The sequence below is a fragment of the Heterodontus francisci genome, unplaced genomic scaffold (genome assembly GCF_036365525.1).
Source record: "Heterodontus francisci isolate sHetFra1 unplaced genomic scaffold, sHetFra1.hap1 HAP1_SCAFFOLD_374, whole genome shotgun sequence".
Classification (NCBI taxonomy): domain Eukaryota; kingdom Metazoa; phylum Chordata; class Chondrichthyes; order Heterodontiformes; family Heterodontidae; genus Heterodontus; species Heterodontus francisci.
Genome location: NW_027140800.1, coordinates 640,284 through 662,571, shown reverse-complemented (window position 1 = coordinate 662,571; position 22,288 = coordinate 640,284).

The following is a 22,288-nucleotide window of genomic DNA, read 5'->3' as shown; positions in this document are numbered from 1 at the left end:
ATTTTGAAATGGGAGTGTTTGTCTTTTCCCCAGGTTTAAAATGGGAGGGTGTGTCATTTCTCCAATTTTGAAATGGGAGGCTGTGTCATTTCTCCAATTTTAAATTGGGAGTGTGTGTCATTTCTCCAATTTTGAAATGGGAGTGTATGTCTTTTCCCCAGGTTTAAAATGGGAGGGTGTGTCATTTCTCCTATTTTAAAATGGGACGGTGTGTCATTTCTTCAGTTTTAAAATGGGAGTGTGTGTCATTTCTCCAGTTTAAAAATGGGAGTGTGTGTCATTTCTCCAATCTTAAAATGGGAGTGTATGTCATTTCTCCAGTTTTAAAATGGGAGCGTGTGTCATTTCTCCAATTTTAAAATGGGAGGGTGTGTCATTTCTCCAGTTTAAAAATGGGAGAGATTGTCATTTACCCAGGTTAAAATAGGAGTGCGTATCATTTCTCCAGTTTTAAAATGGGAGGGTGTGTCATTTCTCCTGGTTTAAAATGGCAGTGTGTGTCATTTCCCGAGTTTTAAAATGGGAGTGTTTGTCTTTTCCCCAGGTTTAAAATGGGAGTGTGTGTCATTTCGCCAGTTTTAAAATGTTAGAGTTTGTCTTTTCCCCAGTTTTAAAATGGGAGTGTGTGTCATTTCTTCAGTTTTAAAATGGGAGTGTGTGTCATTTCTCCAGTTTTAAAATGGGAGGGTGTGTCATTTCTCCAGTTTTAAAATAGGAGGGTGTGTCATTTCTCCAATTTTAAAATAGAAGCGTGTGTCATTTCTCCAGTTTTAAAATGGGAGCGTGAGTCATTTCTCCAGTTTTAAAATAGGAGGGTGTGTCATTTCTCCAATTTTAAAATGGGAGTGTGTGTCATTTCTCCAGTTTTAAAATAGAAGGGTGTGTCATTTCTCATGGTTAAAAATGGGAGTGTGTGTCATTTCCCGAGTTTGGAAATGGGACGGGGTGTCATTTCTCCAGTTTAAAAATGGGAGAGTTTGTCTTTTCCACTGGTTTAAAAGGGGAGTGTGTGTCATTTCTCCAGTTTGAAAATGGGAGGGTATGTCATTTCTCCAGTTTTAAAATAGGAGGGTGTGTCATTTCTCCAATTTTAAAATGGGAGTGTGTGTCATTTCTCCAGTTTTAAAATAGAAGGGTGTGTCATTTCTCATGGTTAAAAATGGGAGTGTGTGTCATTTCCCGAGTTTGGAAATGGGACGGGGTGTCATTTCTCCAGTTTAAAAATGGGAAAGTTTGTCTTTTCCACTGGTTTAAAAGGGGAGTGTGTGTCATTTCTCCAGTTTGAAAATGGGAGGGTATGTCATTTCTCCAGTTTTAAAATAGGAGGGTGTGTCATTTCTCCAATTTTAAAATGGGAGAGTTTGTCTTTTCCACTGGTTTAAAATGGGGGTGTGTGTCATTTCCCGAGTTTTAAAATGGGAGAGTTTGTCTTTTCCCCAGGTTTAAAATGGGAGTGTGTGTCATTTCTCCAGCTTTAAAATGGGAGTGTGTGTAATTTCTCCTATTTTAAAATGGGAGTGTGTGTCATTTTCTCCAGTTTTAAAATAGGAGGGTGTGTCATTTCTCCAATTTTAAAATTAGAGTGTGTGTCATTTCTCCAGTTTTAAAATGGGAGTGTGTGTCATTTCTCCAGTTTTAAAATGGAACGGTGTGTCATTTCTCCAATTTTGAAATGGGAGTGTATGTCATTTCTCCAGTTTTAAAATGGGAGTGTGTGTCATTCCTCCAGTTTTAAAATGCGAGGGAGTGTCATTTCTCCAATTTTGAAATGGTAGGGTGTGTCATTTCTCCAATTTTAAAATGGGGATGTGTGTCATTTCTCCAGTTTTAAAATGGGAGTGTGTGTCATTTCTCCAATTTTGAAATGGGAGTGTATGTCTTTTCCCCAGGTTTAAAATGGGAGGGTGTGTCATTTCTCCAATTTTAAAATGGGAGTGTGTGTCATTTCTCCAGTTTTAAAATAGAAGGGTGTGTCATTTCTCCTGGTTAAAAAATGGGAGTGTGTGTCATTTCCCGAGTTTGAAAATGGGACGGGGTGTCATTTCTCCAGTTTATAAATGGGAGAGTTTGTCTTTGCCACTGGTTTAAAAGAGAAGTGTGTGTCATTTCTCCAGTTTTAAAATGGGACGGTGTGTCATTTCACGAGTTTTAAAATAGGAGGGTGTGTCATTTCTCCAATTTTAAAATGGGAGCGTGTGTCATTTCTCCAGTTTTAAAATAGGAGGGTGTGTCATTTCTCCAATTTTAAAATGGGAGTGTTTGTCTTTTCCACTTGTTTAAAATGGGAGTGTGTGTCATTTCCCGAGTTTTAAAATGGGAGAGTTTGTCTTTTCCCCAGGTTTAAAATGGGAGTGTGTGTCATTTCTCCAGTTTTAAAATGGTAGTGTGTCTCATTTCTCCAATTTTAAAATGGGAGAGTTTGTCTTTTCCCCAGGTTTAAAATGGGAGTGTGTGTCATTTCGCCAATTTTAAAATGGTACTGTGTGTCATTTCTCCATCTTAAAAATGGGAGGGTGTAATTTCTCCTATTTTAAAATGGGAGTGTGTGTCATTTTCTCCAGTTTTAAAATAGGAGGGTGTGTCATTTCTCCAATTTTAAAATTAGAGTGTGTGTCATTTCTCCAGTTTTAAAACGGGAGTGTGTGTCATTTCTCCAGTTTTAAAATGGGAGGGTGTGACATTTCTCCAATTATGAACTGGGAGTGTATGTCATTTCTCCAGTTTTAAAATGCGAGTGTATGTCATTTCTCCAGTTTTAAAATGGGAGTGTATGTCATTTCTCCAGTTTTAAAATGGGAGTGTGTGTCATTCCTCCAGTTTTAAAATGGGAGTGCATGTCTATTCTCCAGTTTTAAAATGGGAGGGTGTGTCATTTCTCCAATTTCGAAATGGGAGTGTATGTCATTTCTCCAATTTTAAAATGGGAGTGTATGTCATTTCTCCAGTTTTAAAATGGGAGTGTGTGTCATTTCTCCAGTTTTAAAATGGGAGGGTGTGTCATTTCTCCAATTTTGAAATGGGAGGGTGTGTCATTTCTCCAGTTTTAAAATGGGAGTGTGTGTCATTTCTCCAATTTTGAAATGGGAGTGTATGTCTTTTCCCCAGGTTTAAAATGGGAGGGTGTGTCATTTCTCCAATTTTAAAATGGGACGGTGTGTTATTTCTCCAGTTTTAAAATGGGAGTGTGTGTCATTTCTCCAGTTTAAAAATGGGAGAGTTTGTCTTTTCCCCAGGTGTAAAATGGGAGCGTGTGTCATTTCTCCAGTTTTAAAATGGGAATGTGTGTCATTTCTCCAGTTTAAAATAGGAGGGTGTGTCATTTCTCCAGTTTTAAAATGGGAGTGTGTGTCATTCTTCCAGTTTTAAAATGGGAGGGTGTGTCATTTCTCCAATTTTGAAATGGGAGGGTGTGTCATTTCTCCAGTTTTAAAATGGGAGTGTGTGTCATTCTTCCAGTTTTAAAATGGGAGGGTGTGTCAATTCTCCAATTTTGAAATGGGAGGTTGTGTCATTTCTCCTATTTTAAAATGGGAGGGTGTGTCATTTCTCCAGTTTTAAAATAGGAGGGTGTGTCATTTCTCCAATTTTAAAATGGGAGAGTTTGTCTTTTCCACTTGTTTAAAATGGGAGTGTGTGTCATTTCCCGAGTTTTAAAATGGGGGAGTTTGTCTTTTCCCCAGGTTTAAAATGGGAGTGTGTGTCATTTCTCCAGTTTTAAAATGGTAGTGTGTCTCATTTCTCCAATTTTAAAATGGGAGAGTTTGTCTTTTCCCCAGGTTTAAAATGGGAGTGTGTGTCATTTCGCCAATTTTAAAATGGTACTGTGTGTCATTTCTCCATCTTAAAAATGGGAGGGTGTAATTTCTCCTATTTTAAAATGGGAGTGTGTGTCATTTTCTCCAGTTTTAAAATAGGAGGGTGTGTCATTTCTCCAATTTTAAAATTAGAGTGTGTGTCATTTCTCCAGTTTTAAAATGGGAGTGTGTGTCATTTCTCCAGTTTTAAAATGGGAGGGTGTGACATTTCTCCAATTATGAACTGGGAGTGTATGTCATTTCTCCAGTTTTAAAATGCGAGTGTATGTCATTTCTCCAGTTTTAAAATGGGAGTGTATGTCATTTCTCCAGTTTTAAAATGGGAGTGTGTGTCATTCCTCCAGTTTTAAAATGGGAGTGCATGTCTATTCTCCAGTTTTAAAATGGGAGGGTGTGTCATTTCTCCAATTTCGAAATGGGAGTGTATGTCATTTCTCCAATTTTAAAATGGGAGTGTATGTCATTTCTCCAGTTTTAAAATGGGAGTGTGTGTCATTCCTCCAGTTTTAAAATGGGAGGGTGTGTCATTTCTCCAATTTTGAAATGGGAGGGTGTGTCATTTCTCCAGTTTTAAAATGGGAGTGTGTGTCATTTCTCCAATTTTGAAATGGGAGTGTATGTCTTTTCCCCAGGTTTAAAATGGGAGGGTGTGTCATTTCTCCAATTTTAAAATGGGACGGTGTGTTATTTCTCCAGTTTTAAAATGGGAGTGTGTGTCATTTCTCCAGTTTAAAAATGGGAGAGTTTGTCTTTTCCCCAGGTGTAAAATGGGAGCGTGTGTCATTTCTCCAGTTTTAAAATGGGAATGTGTGTCATTTCTCCAGTTTAAAATAGGAGGGTGTGTCATTTCTCCAGTTTTAAAATGGGAGTGTGTGTCATTCTTCCAGTTTTAAAATGGGAGGGTGTGTCATTTCTCCAATTTTGAAATGGGAGGGTGTGTCATTTCTCCAGTTTTAAAATGGGAGTGTGTGTCATTCTTCCAGTTTTAAAATGGGAGGGTGTGTCAATTCTCCAATTTTGAAATGGGAGGTTGTGTCATTTCTCCTATTTTAAAATGGGAGGGTGTGTCATTTCTCCAATTTTGAAATGGGAGTGTATGTCATTTCTCCAGTTTTAAAATGGGAGTGTATGTCATTTCTCCAGTTTTAAAATGAGAGGGTGTGTCATTTCTCCAACTTTGAAATGGGAGTGTATGTCATTTCTCCAATTTTAAAATGGGAGTGTATGTCATTTCTCCAGTTTTAAAATGGGAGTGTGTGTCATTCCTCCAGTTTTAAAATGGGAGGGTGTGTCATTTCTCCAATTTTGAAATGGGAGGGAGTGTCATTTCTCCAATTTTAAAATGGGAGTGTGTGTCATTTCTCCAGTTTTAAAATGGGAGTGTGTGTCATTTCTCCAATTTTGAAATGGGAGTGTATGTCTTTGCCCCAGGTTTAAAATGGGAGGGTGTGTCATTTCTCCAGTTTTAAAATAGGAGGGTGTGTCATTTCTCCAGTTTTAAAATGGGAGGGTGTGTCATTTCTCCAGTTTTAAAATGGGAATGTGTGTCATTTCTCCAGTTTTAAAATGGGAGTGTGTGTCATTTCTCCAATTTTGAAATGGGAGGGTGTGTCATTTCTCCAATTTTAAAATGGGAGTGTGTGTCATTTCTCCAGTTTTAATATGGGAGGGTGTGTCATTTCTCCAGTTTTAAAATGGGAGTGTGTGTCATTCTTCCAGTTTTAAAATGGGAGGGTGTGTCATTTCTCCAATTTTGAAATGGGAGGGTGTGTCATTTCTCCAATTTTAAAATGGGAGTGTGTGTCATTTCTCCAGTTTTAAAATGGGAGTGTATGTCTTTTCCCCAGGTTTAAAATGGGAGGGTGTGTCATTTCTCCAATTTTAAAATGGGAAGGTGTGTCATTTCTCCAGTTTAAAAATGGGAGTGTGTGTCATTTCTCCATTTTAAAAATGGGAGCGTGTGTCATTTCTCCAATTTTAAAATGGGAGTGTATTTCTTTTCCCCAGGTATAAAATGGGAGCGTGTGTCATTTCTCCAATTTTAAAATAGAAGCGTGTGTCATTTCTCCAGTTTTAAAATGGGAGCGTGAGTCATTTCTCCAGTTTTAAAATAGGAGGGTGTGTCATTTCTCCAATTTTAAAATGGGAGTGTGTGTCATTTCTCCAGTTTTAAAATAGAAGGGTGTGTCATTTCTCATGGTTAAAAATGGGAGTGTGTGTCATTTCCCGAGTTTGGAAATGGGACGGGGTGTCATGTCTCCAGTTTAAAAATGGGAGAGTTTGTCTTTTCCACTGGTTTAAAAGGGGAGTGTGTGTCATTTCTCCAGTTTTAAAATGGGAGGGTGTGTCATTTCTCCAGTTTTAAAATAGGAGGGTGTGTCATTTCTCCAATTTTAAAATAGAAGTGTGTGTCATTTCTCCAGTTTTAAAATGGGAGCGTGTGTCATGTCTCCAATTTTAAAATGGGAGGGTGTGTCATTTCTCCTGTTTAAAAATGGGAGAGATTGTCATTTACCCAGGTTAAAATGGGAGTGTGTGTCATTTCTCCAGTTTTAAAATGGGAGTGTGTGTCATTTCTCCAGTTTTAAAATGGGAGGGTGTGTCATTTCTCCAGTTTTAAAATAGGAGGGTGTGTCATTTCTCCAGTTTTAAAATAGGAGGGTGCGTCATTTCTCCAATTTTAAAATGGGAGTCTGTGTCATTTCTCCAATTTTAAAATGGGAGTTTGTGTCATTTCTCCAGTTTTAAAATGGGATTGTGTGTCATTTCTCCAGTTTTAAAATAGGAGGGTGCGTCATTTCTCCAGTTTTAAAATAGGAGGGTGTGTCATTTCTCCAATTTTAAAATGCGAGTGTGTGTCATTTCTCCAGTTTTAAAATGGGAGGTTGTCATTTCTCCAATTTAAAAATGGGAGTGTGTGTCATTTCTCCAGTTTTAAAATAGGAGGGTGTGTCATTTCTCCAATTTTAAAATGGGAGTGTGTGTCATTTCTCCAGTTTTAAAATAGAAGGGTGTGTCATTTCTCCTGGTTAAAAATGGGAGTATGTGTCATTTCCCGAGTTCGGAAATGGGACGGGGTGTCATTTCTCCAGTTTAAAAATGGGAGAGTTTGTCTTTTCCACTGGTTTAAAAGGGGAGTGTGTGTCATTTCTCCAGTTTTAAAATGGGAGGGAGTGTCATTTCTCCAGTATTAAAATGGCAGTGTGTGTCATTTCGCCAGTTTTAAAATGGGAGAGTTTGTCTTTTCCCCAGGTTTAAAATGGGAGTGTGTGTCATTTCTCCAGTTTTAAAATTGGAGTGCGTATCATTTCTCCAGTTTTAAAATGGGAGGGTGTGTCATTTCTCCTGGTTTAAAATGGCAGTGTGTGTCATTTCCCGAGTTTTAAAATGGGAGTGTTTGTTTTTTCCCCTGGTTTAAAATGGGAGTGTGTGTCATTTCTCCAGTTTTAAAATGGCAGTGTGTGTCATTTCGCCAGTTTTAAATTGGGAGAGTTTGTCTTTTCCCCAGATTTAAAATGGGAGGGTGTGTCATTTCTCCAGTTTTAAAATGGGAGGGTGTGTCATTTCTCCAGTTTTAAAATAGGAGGGTGTGTCATTTCTCCAATTTTAAAATGGGAGTGTGTGTCATTTCTCCAGTTTTAAAATGGGAGTGTAAGTCATTTCTCCAGTTTTAAAATGGGAGTTTGTGTCATTTCTCCAGTTTTAAAATGGGATTGTGTGTCATTTCTCCAGTTTTAAAATAGGAGGGTGCGTCATTTCTCCAGTTTTAAAATAGGAGGGTGTGTCATTTCTCCAATTTTAAAATGCGAGTGTGTGTCATTTCTCCAGTTTTAAAATGGGAGGTTGTCATTTCTCCAATTTAAAAATGGGAGTGTGTGTCATTTCTCCAGTTTTAAAATAGGAGGGTGTGTCATTTCTCCAATTTTAAAATGGGAGTGTGTGTCATTTCTCCAGTTTTAAAATAGAAGGGTGTGTCATTTCTCCTGGTTAAAAATGGGAGTGTGTGTCATTTCCCGAGTTTGGAAATGGGATGGGGTGTCATTTCTCCAGTTTAAAAATGGGAGAGTTTGTCTTTTCCACTGGTTTAAAAGGGGAGTGTGTGTCATTTCTCCAGTTTTAAAATGGGAGGGAGTGTCATTTCTCCAGTTTTAAAATGGCAGTGTGTGTCATTTCGCCAGTTTTAAAATGGGAGAGTTTGTCTTTTCCCCAAGTTTAAAATGGGAGTGTGTGTCATTTCTCCAGTTTTAAAATTGGAGTGCGTATCATTTCTCCAGTTTTAAAATGGGAGGGTGTGTCATTTCTCCTGGTTTAAAATGGCAGTGTGTGTCATTTCCCGAGTTTTAAAATGGGAGTGTTTGTCTTTTCCCCAGGTTTAAAATGGGAGTGTGTGTCATTTCTCCAGTTTTAAAATGGCAGTGTGTGTCATTTCGCCAGTTTTAAAGTGGGAGAGTTTGTCTTTTCCCCAGGTTTAAAATGGGAGTGAGTGTCATTTCTCCAGTTTTAAAATGGGAGTGTGTGTCATTTCTCCAGTTTTAAAATGGGAGGGTGTGTCATTTCTCCAGTTTTAAAATGGGAGTGTAAGTCATTTCTCCAATTTTAAAATGGGAGTGTAAGTCATTTCTCCAGTTTTAAAATGGGAGTGTGTGTCATTTCTCCAGTTTTAAAATGGGAGTGTGTGTCATTTCTCCAGTTTTAAAATAGGAGTGTGTGTCATTTCTCCAGTTTTAAAATGGGAGTGTGTGTCATTTCTCCAGTTTTAAAATGGGAGGTTGTCATTTCTCCAATTTAAAAATGGGAGTGTGTGTCATTTCTCCAATTTTAAAATGCGAGTGTGTGTCATTTCTCCAATTTTAAAAAGGGATTGTGTGTCATTTCTCCAGTTTAAAAATAGGAGGGTGCGTCATTTCTCCAGTTTTAAAATAGGAGGGTGTGTCATTTCTCCAATTTTAAAATGCGACTGTGTGTCATTTCTCCAGTTTTAAAATGGGAGTGTGTGTCATTTCTCCAGTTTTAAAATAGGAGGGTGTGTCATTTCTCCAATTTTAAAATGGGAGTGTGTGTCATTTCTCCAGTTTTAAAATAGAAGGGTGTGTCATTTCTCCTGGTTAAAAATGGGAGTGTGTGTCATTTCCCGAGTTTGGAAATGGGACGGGGTGTCATTTCTCCAGTTTAAAAATGGGAGAGTTTGTCTTTTCCACTGGTTTAAAAGGGGTGTGTGTGTCATTTATCCAGTTTTAAAATGGGAGGGAGTGTCATTTCTCCACTTTTAAAATGGCAGTGTGTGTCATTTCGCCAGTTTTAAAATGGGAGAGTTTGTCTTTTCCCCAGGTTTAAAATGGGAGTGTGTGTCATTTCTCCAGTTTTAAAATAGGAGTGCGTATCATTTCTCCAGTTTTAAAATGGGAGGGTGTGTCATTTCCCCTGGTTTAAAATGGCAGTGTGTGTCATTTCCCGAGTTTTAAAATGGGAGTGTTTGTCTTTTCCCCAGGTTTAAAATGGGAGTGTGTGTCATTTCTCCAGTTTTAAAATGGCAGTGTGTGTCATTTCGCCAGTTTTAAAGTGGGAGAGTTTGTCTTTTCCCCAGGTTTAAAATGGGAGTGTGTGTCATTTCTCCAGTTTTAAAATGGGAGTGTGTGTCATTTCTCCAGTTTTAAAATGGGAGGGTGTGTCATTTCTCCAGTTTTAAAATGGGAGGGTGTGTCATTTCTCCAGTTTTAAAATAGGAGGGTGTGTCATTTCTCCAATTTTAAAATGGGAGTGTGTGTCATTTCTCCTGTTTTAAAATGGGAGTGTAAGTCATTTCTCCAGTTTTAAAATGGGAGTTTGTGTCATTTCTCCAGTTTTAAAATGGGAGGGTGCATCATTTCTCCAGTTTTAAAATAGGAGGGTGTGTCATTTCTCCAATTTTAAAATGCGAGTGTGTGTCATTTCTCCAGTTTTAAAATGGGAGGTTGTCATTTCTCCAATTTAAAAATGGGAGTGTGTGTCATTTCTCCAGTTTTAAAATAGGAGGGTGTGTCATTTCTCCAATTTTAAAATGGGAGTGTGTGTCATTTCTCCAGTTTTAAAATAGAAGGGTGTGTCATTTCTCCTGGTTAAAAATGGGAGTGTGTGTCATTTCCCGAGTTTGGAAATGGGACGGGGTGTCATTTCTCCAGTTTAAAAATGGGAGAGTTTGTCTTTTCCACTGGTTTAAAAGGGGAGTGTGTGTCATTTCTCCAGTTTTAAAATGGGAGGGAGTGTCATTTCTCCAGTTTTAAAATGGCAGTGTGTGTCATTTCGCCAGTTTTAAAATGGGAGAGTTTGTCTTTTCCTCAAGTTTAAAATGGGAGTGTGTGTCATTTCTCCAGTTTTAAAATTGGAGTGCGTATCATTTCTCCAGTTTTAAAATGGGAGGGTGTGTCATTTCTCCTGGTTTAAAATGGCAGTGTGTGTCATTTCCCGAGTTTTAAAATGGGAGTGTTTGTCTTTTCCTCAAGTTTAAAATGGGAGTGTGTGTCATTTCTCCAGTTTTAAAATTGGAGTGCGTATCATTTCTCCAGGTTTAAAATGGGAGTGTGTGTCATTTCTCCAGTTTTAAAATGGCAGTGTGTGTCATTTCGCCAGTTTTAAAGTGGGAGAGTTTGTCTTTTCCCCAGGTTTAAAATGGGAGTGAGTGTCATTTCTCCAGTTTTAAAATGGGAGTGTGTGTCATTTCTCCAGTTTTAAAATGGGAGTGTGTGTCATTTCTCCAGTTTTAAAATGGGAGTGTAAGTCATTTCTCCAATTTTAAAATGGGAGTGTAAGTCATTTCTCCAGTTTTAAAATGGGAGTGTGTGTCATTTCTCCAGTTTTAAAATGGGAGTGTGTGTCATTTCTCCAGTTTTAAAATAGGAGTGTGTGTCATTTCTCCAGTTTTAAAATGGGAGTGTGTGTCATTTCTCCAGTTTTAAAATGGGAGGTTGTCATTTCTCCAATTTAAAAATGGGAGTGTGTGTCATTTCTCCAATTTTAAAATGCGAGTGTGTGTCATTTCTCCAATTTTAAAAAGGGATTGTGTGTCATTTCTCCAGTTTAAAAATAGGAGGGTGCGTCATTTCTCCAGTTTTAAAATAGGAGGGTGTGTCATTTCTCCAATTTTAAAATGCGACTGTGTGTCATTTCTCCAGTTTTAAAATGGGAGTGTGTGTCATTTCTCCAGTTTTAAAATAGGAGGGTGTGTCATTTCTCCAATTTTAAAATGGGAGTGTGTGTCATTTCTCCAGTTTTAAAATAGAAGGGTGTGTCATTTCTCCTGGTTAAAAATGGGAGTGTGTGTCATTTCCCGAGTTTGGAAATGGGACGGGGTGTCATTTCTCCAGTTTAAAAATGGGAGAGTTTGTCTTTTCCACTGGTTTAAAAGGGGTGTGTGTGTCATTTATCCAGTTTTAAAATGGGAGGGAGTGTCATTTCTCCACTTTTAAAATGGCAGTGTGTGTCATTTCGCCAGTTTTAAAATGGGAGAGTTTGTCTTTTCCCCAGGTTTAAAATGGGAGTGTGTGTCATTTCTCCAGTTTTAAAATAGGAGTGCGTATCATTTCTCCAGTTTTAAAATGGGAGGGTGTGTCATTTCCCCTGGTTTAAAATGGCAGTGTGTGTCATTTCCCGAGTTTTAAAATGGGAGTGTTTGTCTTTTCCCCAGGTTTAAAATGGGAGTGTGTGTCATTTCTCCAGTTTTAAAATGGCAGTGTGTGTCATTTCGCCAGTTTTAAAGTGGGAGAGTTTGTCTTTTCCCCAGGTTTAAAATGGGAGTGTGTGTCATTTCTCCAGTTTTAAAATGGGAGTGTGTGTCATTTCTCCAGTTTTAAAATGGGAGGGTGTGTCATTTCTCCAGTTTTAAAATGGGAGGGTGTGTCATTTCTCCAGTTTTAAAATAGGAGGGTGTGTCATTTCTCCAATTTTAAAATGGGAGTGTGTGTCATTTCTCCTGTTTTAAAATGGGAGTGTAAGTCATTTCTCCAGTTTTAAAATGGGAGTTTGTGTCATTTCTCCAGTTTTAAAATGGGAGGGTGCATCATTTCTCCAGTTTTAAAATAGGAGGGTGTGTCATTTCTCCAATTTTAAAATGCGAGTGTGTGTCATTTCTCCAGTTTTAAAATGGGAGGTTGTCATTTCTCCAATTTAAAAATGGGAGTGTTTGTCATTTCTCCAGTTTTAAAATAGGAGGGTGTGTCATTTCTCCAATTTTAAAATGGGAGTGTGTGTCATTTCTCCAGTTTTAAAATAGAAGGGTGTGTCATTTCTCCTGGTTAAAAATGGGAGTGTGTGTCATTTCCCGAGTTTGGAAATGGGACGGGGTGTCATTTCTCCAGTTTAAAAATGGGAGTGTGTGTCATTTCTCCAGTTTTAAAATTGGAGTATGTGTCATTTCTGCAGTTTTAAAATGGGAGTTTGTGTCATTTCTCCAGTTTTAAAATGGGAGGGTGAGTCATTTCTCCAATTTTGAAAAGGGAGTGTAAGTCATTTCTCCAGTTTTAAAATGGGAGAGTGTGTCATTTCTACATTTTAAAAATGCGAGTGTGTGTCATTACTCCAGTTTTAAAATGCGAGTGTGTGTCATTTCTCCAGTTTTAAAATGTGAGGGTGTGTCATTTCTCCAGTTTTAAAATGGGAGTGTGTCTCATTTCTCCAGTTTTAAAATGGGAGGGTGTGTCATTTCTCCAGTTTTAAAATGGGAGGGTGTGTCATTTCTCCAGTTTTAAAATAGGAGGGTGTGTCATTTCTCCAATTTTAAAATGGGAGTGTGTGTCATTTCTCCAGTTTTAAAATGGGAGTGTAAGTCATTTCTCCAGTTTTAAAATGGGTGTTTGTGTCATTTCTCCAGTTTTAAAATGGGATTGTGTGTCATTTCTCCAGTTTTAAAATAGGAGGGTGCGTCATTTCTCCAGTTTTAAAATAGGAGGGTGTGTCATTTCTCCAATTTTAAAATGCGAGTGTGTGTCATTTCTCCAGTTTTAAAATGGGAGGTTGTCATTTCTCCAATTTAAAAATGGGAGTGTGTGTCATTTCTCCAGTTTTAAAATAGGAGGGTGTGTCATTTCTCCAATTTTAAAATGGGAGTGTGTGTCATTTCTCCAGTTTTAAAATAGAAGGGTGTGTCATTTCTCCTGGTTAAAAATGGGAGTGTGTGTCATTTCCCGAGTTTGGAAATGGGACGGGGTGTCATTTCTCCAGTTTAAAAATGGGAGAGTTTGTCTTTTCCACTGGTTTAAAAGGGGAGTGTGTGTCATTTCTCCAGTTTTAAAATGGCAGGGAGTGTCATTTCTCCAGTTTTAAAATGGCAGTGTGTGTCATTTCGCCAGTTTTAAAATGGGAGAGTTTGTCTTTTCCCCAAGTTTAAAATGGGAGTGTGTGTCATTTCTCCAGTTTTAAAATTGGAGTGCGTATCATTTCTCCAGTTTTAAAATGGGAGGGTGTGTCATTTCTCCTGGTTTAAAATGGCAGTGTGTGTCATTTCCCGAGTTTTAAAATGGGAGTGTTCGTCTTTTCCCCAGGTTTAAAATGGGAGTGTGTGTCATTTCTCCAGTTTTAAAATGGCAGTGTGTGTCATTTCGCCAGTTTTAAAGTGGGAGAGTTTGTCTTTTCCCCAGGTTTAAAATGGGAGTGAGTGTCATTTCTCCAGTTTTAAAAAAGGAGTGTGTGTCATTTCTCCAGTTTTAAAATGGGAGGGTGTGTCATTTCTCCAGTTTTAAAATGGGAGGGTGTGTCATTTCTCCAGTTTTAAAATAGGAGGGTGTGTCATTTCTCCAATTTTAAAATGGGAGTGTGTGTCATTTCTCCAATTTTAAAATGGGAGTTTGTGTCATTTCTCCAGTTTTAAAATGGGAGTATAAGTCATTTCTCCAGTTTTAAAATGGGAGGGTGTGTCATTTCTCCAGTTTTAAAATGGGAGTGTAAGTCATTTCTCCAATTTTAAAATGGGAGTGTAAGTCATTTCTCCAGTTTTAAAATGGGAGTGTGTGTCATTTCTCCAGTTTTAAAATGGGAGTGTGTGTCATTTCTCCAGTTTTACAATAGGAGTGTGTGTCATTTCTCCAGTTTTAAAATGGGAGTGTGTGTCATTTCTCCAGTTTTAAAATGGGAGGTTGTCATTTCTCCAATTTAAAAATGGGAGTGTGTGTCATTTCTCCAATTTTAAAATGCGAGTGTGTGTCATTTCTCCAATTTTAAAAAGGGATTGTGTGTCATTTCTCCAGTTTTAAAATAGGAGGGTGCGTCATTTCTCCAGTTTTAAAATAGGAGGGTGTGTCATTTCTCCAATTTTAAAATGCGACTGTGTGTCATTTCTCCAGTTTTAAAATGGGAGGTTGTCATTTCTCCAATTTAAAAATGGGAGTGTGTGTCATTTCTCCAGTTTTAAAATGGGAGTGTGTGTCATTTCTCCAGTTTTAAAATAGGAGGGTGTGTCATTTCTCCAATTTTAAAATGGGAGTGTGTGTCATTTCTCCAGTTTTAAAATAGAAGGGTGTGTCATTTCTCCTGGTTAAAAATGGGAGTGTGTGTCATTTCCCGAGTTTGGAAATGGGTCGGGGTGTCATTTCTCCAGTTTAAAAATGGGAGAGATTGTCTTTTCCACTGGTTTAAAAGGGGAGTGTGTGTCATTTCTCCAGTTTTAAAATGGGAGGGAGTGTCATTTCTCCAGTTTTAAAATGGCAGTGTGTGTCATTTCGCCAGTTTTAAAATGGGAGAGTTTGTCTTTTCCCCAGGTTTAAAATGGGCGTGTGTGTCATTTCTCCAGTTTTAAAATTGGAGTGCGTATCATTTCTCCAGTTTTAAAATGGGAGGGTGTGTCATTTCCCCTGGTTTAAAATGGCAGTGTGTGTCATTTCCCGAGTTTTAAAATGGGAGTGTTTGTCTTTTCCCCAGGTTTAAAATGGGAGTGTGTGTCATTTCTCCAGTTTTAAAATTGCAGTGTGTGTCATTTCTCCAGTTTTAAAATGGGAGGTTGTCATTTCTCCAATTTAAAAATGGGAGTGTGTGTCATTTCTCCAATTTTAAAATGCGAGTGTGTGTCATTTCTCCAATTTTAAAAAGGGATTGTGTGTCATTTCTCCAGTTTTAAAATAGGATGGTGCGTCATTTCTCCAGTTTTAAAATAGGATGGTGTGTCATTTCTCCAATTTTAAAATGCGACTGTGTGTCATTTCTCCAGTTTTAAAATGGGAGGTTGTCATTTCTCCAATTTAAAAATGGGAGTGTGTGTCATTTCTCCAGTTTTAAAATGGGAGTGTGTGTCATTTCTCCAGTTTTAAAATAGGAGGGTGTGTCATTTCTCCAATTTTGAAATGGGAGTGTGTGTCATTTCTCCAGTTTTAAAATAGAAGGGTGTGTCATTTCTCCTGGTTAAAAATGGGAGTGTGTGTCATTTCCCGAGTTTGGAAATGGGTCGGGGTGTCATTTCTCCAGTTTAAAAATGGGAGAGATTGTCTTTTCCACTGGTTTAAAAGGGGAGTGTGTGTCATTTCTCCAGTTTTAAAATGGGAGGGAGTGTCATTTCTCCAGTTTTAAAATGGCAGTGTGTGTCATTTTGCCAGTTTTAAAATGGGAGAGTTTGTCTTTTCCCCAAGTTTAAAATGGGCGTGTGTGTCATTTCTCCAGTTTTAAAATTGGAGTGCGTATCATTTCTCCAGTTTTAAAATGGGAGGGTGTGTCATTTCCCCTGGTTTAAAATGGCAGTGTGTGTCATTTCCCGAGTTTTAAAATGGGAGTGTTTGTCTTTTCCCCAGGTTTAAAATGGGAGTGTGTGTCATTTCTCCAGTTTTAAAATTGCAGTGTGTGTCATTTCGCCAGTTTTAAAGTGGGAGAGTTTGTCTTTTCCCCAGGTTTAAAATGGGAGTGTGTGTCATTTCTCCAGTTTTAAAATGGGAGTGTGTGTCATTTCTCCAGTTTTAAAATGGGAGGGTGTGTCATTTCTCCAGTTTTAAAATGGGAGGGTGTGTCATTTCTCCAGTTTTAAAATAGGAGGGTGTGTCATTTCTCCAATTTTAAAATGGGAGTGTGTGTCATTTCTCCAGTTTTAAAATGGGAGTGTAAGTCATTTCTCCAGTTTTAAAATGGGAGTTTGTGTCATTTCTCCAGTTTTAAAATGGGAGGGTGCGTCATTTCTCCAGTTTTAAAATAGGAGTGTGTGTCATTTCTCCAGTTTTAAAATGGGAGTGTGTGTCATTTCTCCAGTTTTAAAATGGGAGGTTGTCATTTCTCCAATTTAAAAATGGGAGTGTGTGTCATTTCTCCAATTTTAAAATGCGAGTGTGTGTCATTTCTCCGATTTTAAAATGCGTGTGTGTGTCATTTCTCCAGTTTTAAAATGGGATTGTGTGTCATTTCTCCAGTTTTAAAATAGGAGGGTGCGTCATTTCTCCAGTTTTAAAATAGGAGGGTGTGTCATTTCTCCAATTTTAAAATGCGAGTGTGTGTCATTTCTCCAGTTTTAAAATGGGAGGTTGTCATTTCTCCAATTTAAAAATGGGAGTGTGTGTCATTTCTCCAGTTTTAAAATAGGAGGGTGTGTTATTTCTCCAATTTTAAAATGGGAGTGTGTGTCATTTCTCCAGTTTTAAAATAGAAGGGTGTGTCATTTCTCCTGGTTAAAAATGGGAGTGTGTGTCATTTCCCGAGTTTAGAAATGGGACGGGGTGTCATTTCTCCAGTTTAATAATGGGAGGGTGTGTCATTTCTCCAGTTTTAAAATGGGAGGGTGTGTCATTTCTCCAGTTTTAAAATAGGAGGGTGTGTCATTTCTCCAATTTTAAAATGGGAGTGTGTGTCATTTCTCCAGTTTTAAAATGGGAGTGTAAGTCATTTCTCCAGTTTTAAAATGGGAGTTTGTGTCATTTCTCCAGTTTTAAAATGGGAGGGTGCGTCATTTCTCCAGTTTTAAAATAGGAGGGTGTGTCATTTCTCCAATTTTAAAATGGGAGTGTGTGTCATTTCTCCAGTTTTAAAATGGGAGTGTAAGTCATTTCTCCAGTTTTAAAATGGGAGTTTGTGTCATTTCTCCAGTTTTAAAATGGGAGGGTGCGTCATTTCTCCAGTTTTAAAATAGGAGGGTGTGTCATTTCTCCAATTTTAAAATGCGAGTGTGTGTCATTTCTCCAGTTTTAAAATGGGAGGTTGTAATTTCTCCAATTTAAAAATGGGAGTGTGTGTCATTTCTCCAGTTTTAAAATAGGAGGGTGTGTCATTTCTCCAATTTTAAAATGGGAGTGTGTGTCATTTCTCCAGTTTTAAAATAGAAGGGTGTGTCATTTCTCCTGGTTAAAAATGGGAGTGTGTGTCATTTCCCGAGTTTGGAAATGGGACGGGGTGTCATTTCTCCAGTTTAAAAATGGGAGGGAGTGTCATTTCTCCAGTTTTAAAATGGCAGTGTGTGTCATTTCGCCAGTTTTAAAATGGGAGAGTTTGTCTTTTCCCCAGGTTTAAAATGGGAGTGTGTGTCATTTCTCCAGTTTTAAAATTGGAGTGCGTATCATTTCTCCAGTTTTAAAATGGGAGGGTGTGTCATTTCTCCTGTTTTAAAATGGCAGTGTGTGTCATTTCCCGAGTTTTAAAATGGGAGTATTTGTCTTTTCCCCAGGTTTAAAATGGGAGTGTGTGTCATTTCTCCAGTTTTAAAATGGCAGTGTGTGTCATTTCGCCAGTTTTAAAGTGGGAGAGTTTGTCTTTTCCCCAGGTTTAAAATGGGAGTGTGTGTCATTTCTCCAGTTTTAAAATGGGAGTGTGTGTCATTTCTCCAGTTTTAAAATGGGAGGGTGTGTCATTTCTCCAGTTTTAAAATGGGAGGGTGTGTCATTTCTCCAGTTTTAAAATAGGAAGGTGTGTCATTTCTCCAATTTTAAAATGGGAGTGTGTGTCATTTCTCCAATTTTAAAATGGGAGTTTGTGTCATTTCTCCAGTTTTAAAATGGGAGTGTAAGTCATTTCTCCAGTTTTAAAATGGGACTGTGTGTCATTTCTCCAGTTTTAAAATAGGAGGGTGCGTCATTTCTCCAGTTTTAAAATGGGAGGGTGTGTCATTTCTCCAGTTTTAAAATGGGAGTGTAAGTCATTTCTCCAATTTTAAAATGGGAGTGTAAGTCATTTCTCCAGTTTTAACATGGGAGTGTGTGTCATTTCTCCAGTTTTAAAATAGGAGTGTGTGTCATTTCTCCAGTTTTAAAATGGGAGTGTGTGTCATTTCTCCAGTTTTAAAATGGGAGGTTGTCATTTCTCCAATTTAAAAATGGGAGTGTGTGTCATTTCTCCAATTTTAAAATGCGAGTGTGTGTCATTTCTCCAATTTTAAAATGCGTGTGTGTGTCATTTCTCCAGTTTTAAAATGGGAGGTTGTCATTTCTCCAATTTAAAAATGGGAGTGTGTGTCATTTCTCCAGTTTTAAAATGGGAGGTTGTCATTTCTCCAATTTAAAAATGGGAGTGTGTGTCATTTCTCCAGTTTTAAAATAGGAGGGTGTGTCATTTCTCCAGTTTTAAAATAGGAGTGTGTGTCTTTTCTCCAGTTTTAAAATGGGAGTGTGTGTCATTTCTCCAATTTTAAAATGCGAGTGTGTCTCATTTCTCCAGTTTTAAAATGGGAGGTTGTCATTTCTCCAATTTAAAAATGGGAGTGTGTGTCATTTCTCCAGTTTTAAAATAGGAGGGTGTGTCATTTCTCCAATTTTAAAATGGGATTGTGTGTCATTTCTACAGTTTTAAAATAGAAGGGTGTGTCACTTCTCCTGGTTAAAAATGGGAGTGTGTGTCATTTCCCCATTTTGGAAATGGGACGGGGTGTCATTTCTCCAGTTTAAAAATGGGAGAGTTTGTCTTTTCCACTGGTTTAAAAGGGGAGTGTGTGTCATTTCTCCAGTTTTAAAATGGGAGGGTGTGTCATTTCTCCAGTTTTAAAATAGGAGGGTGTGTCATTTCTCCAATTTTAAAATAGAAGGGTGTGTCATTTCTCCTGGTTAAAAATGGGAGTGTGTGTCATTTCCCGAGTTTGAAAATGGGACGGGGTGTCATTTCTCCAGTTTATAAATGGGAGAGTTTGTCTTTTCCACTGGTTTAAAAGGGGAGTGTGTGTCATTTCTCCAGTTTTAAAATGGGAGGGTGTGTCATTTCTCCAGTTTTAAAATAGGAGGGTGTGTCATTTCTCCAATTTTAAAATGGGAGAGTTTGTCTTTTCCACTGGTTTAAAATGGGAGTGTGTGTCATTTCCCGAGTTTTAAAATGGGAGAGTTTGTCTTTTCCCTAGGTTTAAAATGGGAGTGTGTGTCATTTCTCCAGTTTTAAAATGGGAGGGTGTGTCTTTTCTCCAATTTTAAAATGGGAGTGTGTGTCATTTCTCCAGTTTTAAAATGAGAGGGTGTGTCATGTCTCTAGTTTTGAAATGGGAGGGGCTGTCATTTCTCCAGTTTTAAAATGAGAGGCGGTGTCATGTCTCTAGTTCTAAAATGGGAGGGGCTGTCATTTCTCCAGTTTTAAAATCAGAGGAGCTGTCATTTTTCCAATTTTAAAATGGGTGTGTGTGTCATTTCTCCAGTTTTAAAATGGTAGGGTGTCATTTCTCCAATTTAAAAATGGGAGTGTGTGTCATTTCTCCAGTTTTAAAATAGGAGGGTGTGTCATTTCTCCAGTTTTAAAATGGGAGTGTGTGTCATTTTTCTCCAGTTTTAATATGAGAGTGTGTGTCATTTCTCCAGTATTAAAATGGGAGGGTGTGTCATTTCTCCAGTTTTAAAATGGGAGGGTGTGTCATTTCTCCAGTTTTAAAATAGGAGGGTGTGTCATTTCTCCAATTTTAAAATGGGAGTGTGTGTCATTTCTCCAGTTTTAAAATGGGAGTGTAAGTCATTTCTCCAGTTTTAAAATGGGAGTTTGTGTCATTTCTCCAGTTTTAAAATGGGAGGGTGCGTCATTTCTCCAGTTTTAAAATAGGAGTGTGTGTCATTTCTCCAGTTTTAAAATGGGAGTGTGTGTCATTTCTCCAGTTTTAAAATGGGAGGTTGTCATTTCTCCAATTTAAAAATGGGAGTGTGTGTCATTTCTCCAATTTTAAAATGCGAGTGTGTGTCATTTCTCCGATTTTAAAATGCGTGTGTGTGTCATTTCTCCAGTTTTAAAATGGGATTGTGTGTCATTTCTCCAGTTTTAAAATAGGAGGGTGCGTCATTTCTCCAGTTTTAAAATAGGAGGGTGTGTCATTTCTCCAATTTTAAAATGCGAGTGTGTGTCATTTCTCCAGTTTTAAAATGGGAGGTTGTAATTTCTCCAATTTAAAAATGGGAGTGTGTGTCATTTCTCCAGTTTTAAAATAGGAGGGTGTGTCATTTCTCCAATTTTAAAATGGGAGTGTGTGTCATTTCTCCAGTTTTAAAATGGGAGTGTAAGTCATTTCTCCAGTTTTAAAATGGGAGTTTGTGTCATTTCTCCAGTTTTAAAATGGGAGTGTGCGTCATTTCTCCAGTTTTAAAATAGGAGTGTGTGTCATTTCTCCAGTTTTAAAATGGGAGTGTGTGTCATTTCTCCAGTTTTAAAATGGGAGGTTGTCATTTCTCCAATTTAAAAATGGGAGTGTGTGTCATTTCTCCAATTTTAAAATGCGAGTGTGTGTCATTTCTCCGATTTTAAAATGCGTGTGTGTGTCATTTCTCCAGTTTTAAAATGGGATTGTGTGTCATTTCTCCAGTTTTAAAATAGGAGGGTGCGTCATTTCTCCAGTTTTAAAATAGGAGGGTGTGTCATTTCTCCAATTTTAAAATGCGAGTGTGTGTCATTTCTCCAGTTTTAAAATGGGAGGTTGTAATTTCTCCAATTTAAAAATGGGAGTGTGTGTCATTTCTCCAGTTTTAAAATAGGAGGGTGTGTCATTTCTCCAATTTTAAAATGGGAGTGTGTGTCATTTCTCCAGTTTTAAAATAGAAGGGTGTGTCATTTCTCCTGGTTAAAAATGGGAGTGTGTGTCATTTCCCGAGTTTAGAAATGGGACGGGGTGTCATTTCTCCAGTTTAAAAATGGGAGAGTTTGTCTTTTCCACTGGTTTAAAAGGGGAGTGTGTGTCATTTCTCCAGTTTTAAAATGGGAGGGAGTGTCATTTCTCCAGTTTTAAAATGGCAGTGTGTGTCATTTCGCCAGTTTTAAAATGGGAGAGTTTGTCTTTTCCCCAGGTTTAAAATGGGAGTGTGTGTCATTTCTCCAGTTTTAAAATTGGAGTGCGTATCATTTCTCCAGTTTTAAACTGGGAGGGTGTGTCTTTTCCCCAGGTTTAAAATGGGAGTGTGTGTCATTTCTCCAGTTTTAAAATGGCAGTGTGTGTCATTTCGCCAGTTTTAAAGTGGGAGAGTTTGTCTTTTCCCCAGGTTTAAAATGGGAGTGTGTGTCATTTCTCCAGTTTTAAAATGGGAGTGTGTGTCATTTCTCCAGTTTTAAAATGGGAGGGTGTGTCATTTCTCCAGTTTTAAAATGGGAGGGTGTGTCATTTCTCCAGTTTTAAAATAGGAGGGTGTGTCATTTCTCCAATTTTAAAATGGGAGTGTGTGTCATTTCTCCAGTTTTAAAATGGGAGTGTAAGTCATTTCTCCAGTTTTAAAATGGGAGTTTGTGTCATTTCTCCAGTTTTAAAATGGGAGGGTGCGTCATTTCTCCAGTTTTAAAATAGGAGGGTGTGTCATTTCTCCAATTTTAAAATGCGAGTGTGTGTCATTTCTCCAGTTTTAAAATGGGAGGTTGTAATTTCTCCAATTTAAAAATGGGAGTGTGTGTCATTTCTCCAGTTTTAAGATAGGAGGGTGTGTCATTTCTCCAATTTTAAAATGGGAGTGTGTGTCATTTCTCCAGTTTTAAAATAGAAGGGTGTGTCATTTCTCCTGGTTAAAAATGGGAGTGTGTGTCATTTCCCGAGTTTGGAAATGGGACGGGGTGTCATTTCTCCAGTTTAAAAATGGGAGAGTTTGTCTTTTCCACTGGTTTAAAATGGGAGTGTGTGTCATTTCCCGAGTTTTAAAATGGGAGAGTTTGTCTTTTCCCTAGGTTTAAAATGGGAGGTTGTGTCATTTCTCCAGTTTTAAAATGGGAGGGTGTGTCTTTTCTCCAATTTTAAAATGGGAGTGTGTGTCATTTCTCCAGTTTTAAAATGAGAGGGTGTGTCATGTCTCTAGTTTTGAAATGGGAGGGGCTGTCATTTCTCCAGTTTTAAAATGAGAGGCGGTGTCATGTCTCTAGTTCTAAAATGGGAGGGGCTGTCATTTCTCCAGTTTTAAAATCAGAGGAGCTGTCATTTTTCCAATTTTAAAATGGGTGTGTGTGTCATTTCTCCAGTTTTAAAATGGTAGGGTGTCATTTCTCCAATTTAAAAATGGGAGTGTGTGTCATTTCTCCAGTTTTAAAATAGGAGGGTGTGTCATTTCTCCAGTTTTAAAATGGGAGTGTGTGTCATTTTTCTCCAGTTTTAATATGAGAGTGTGTGTCATTTCTCCAGT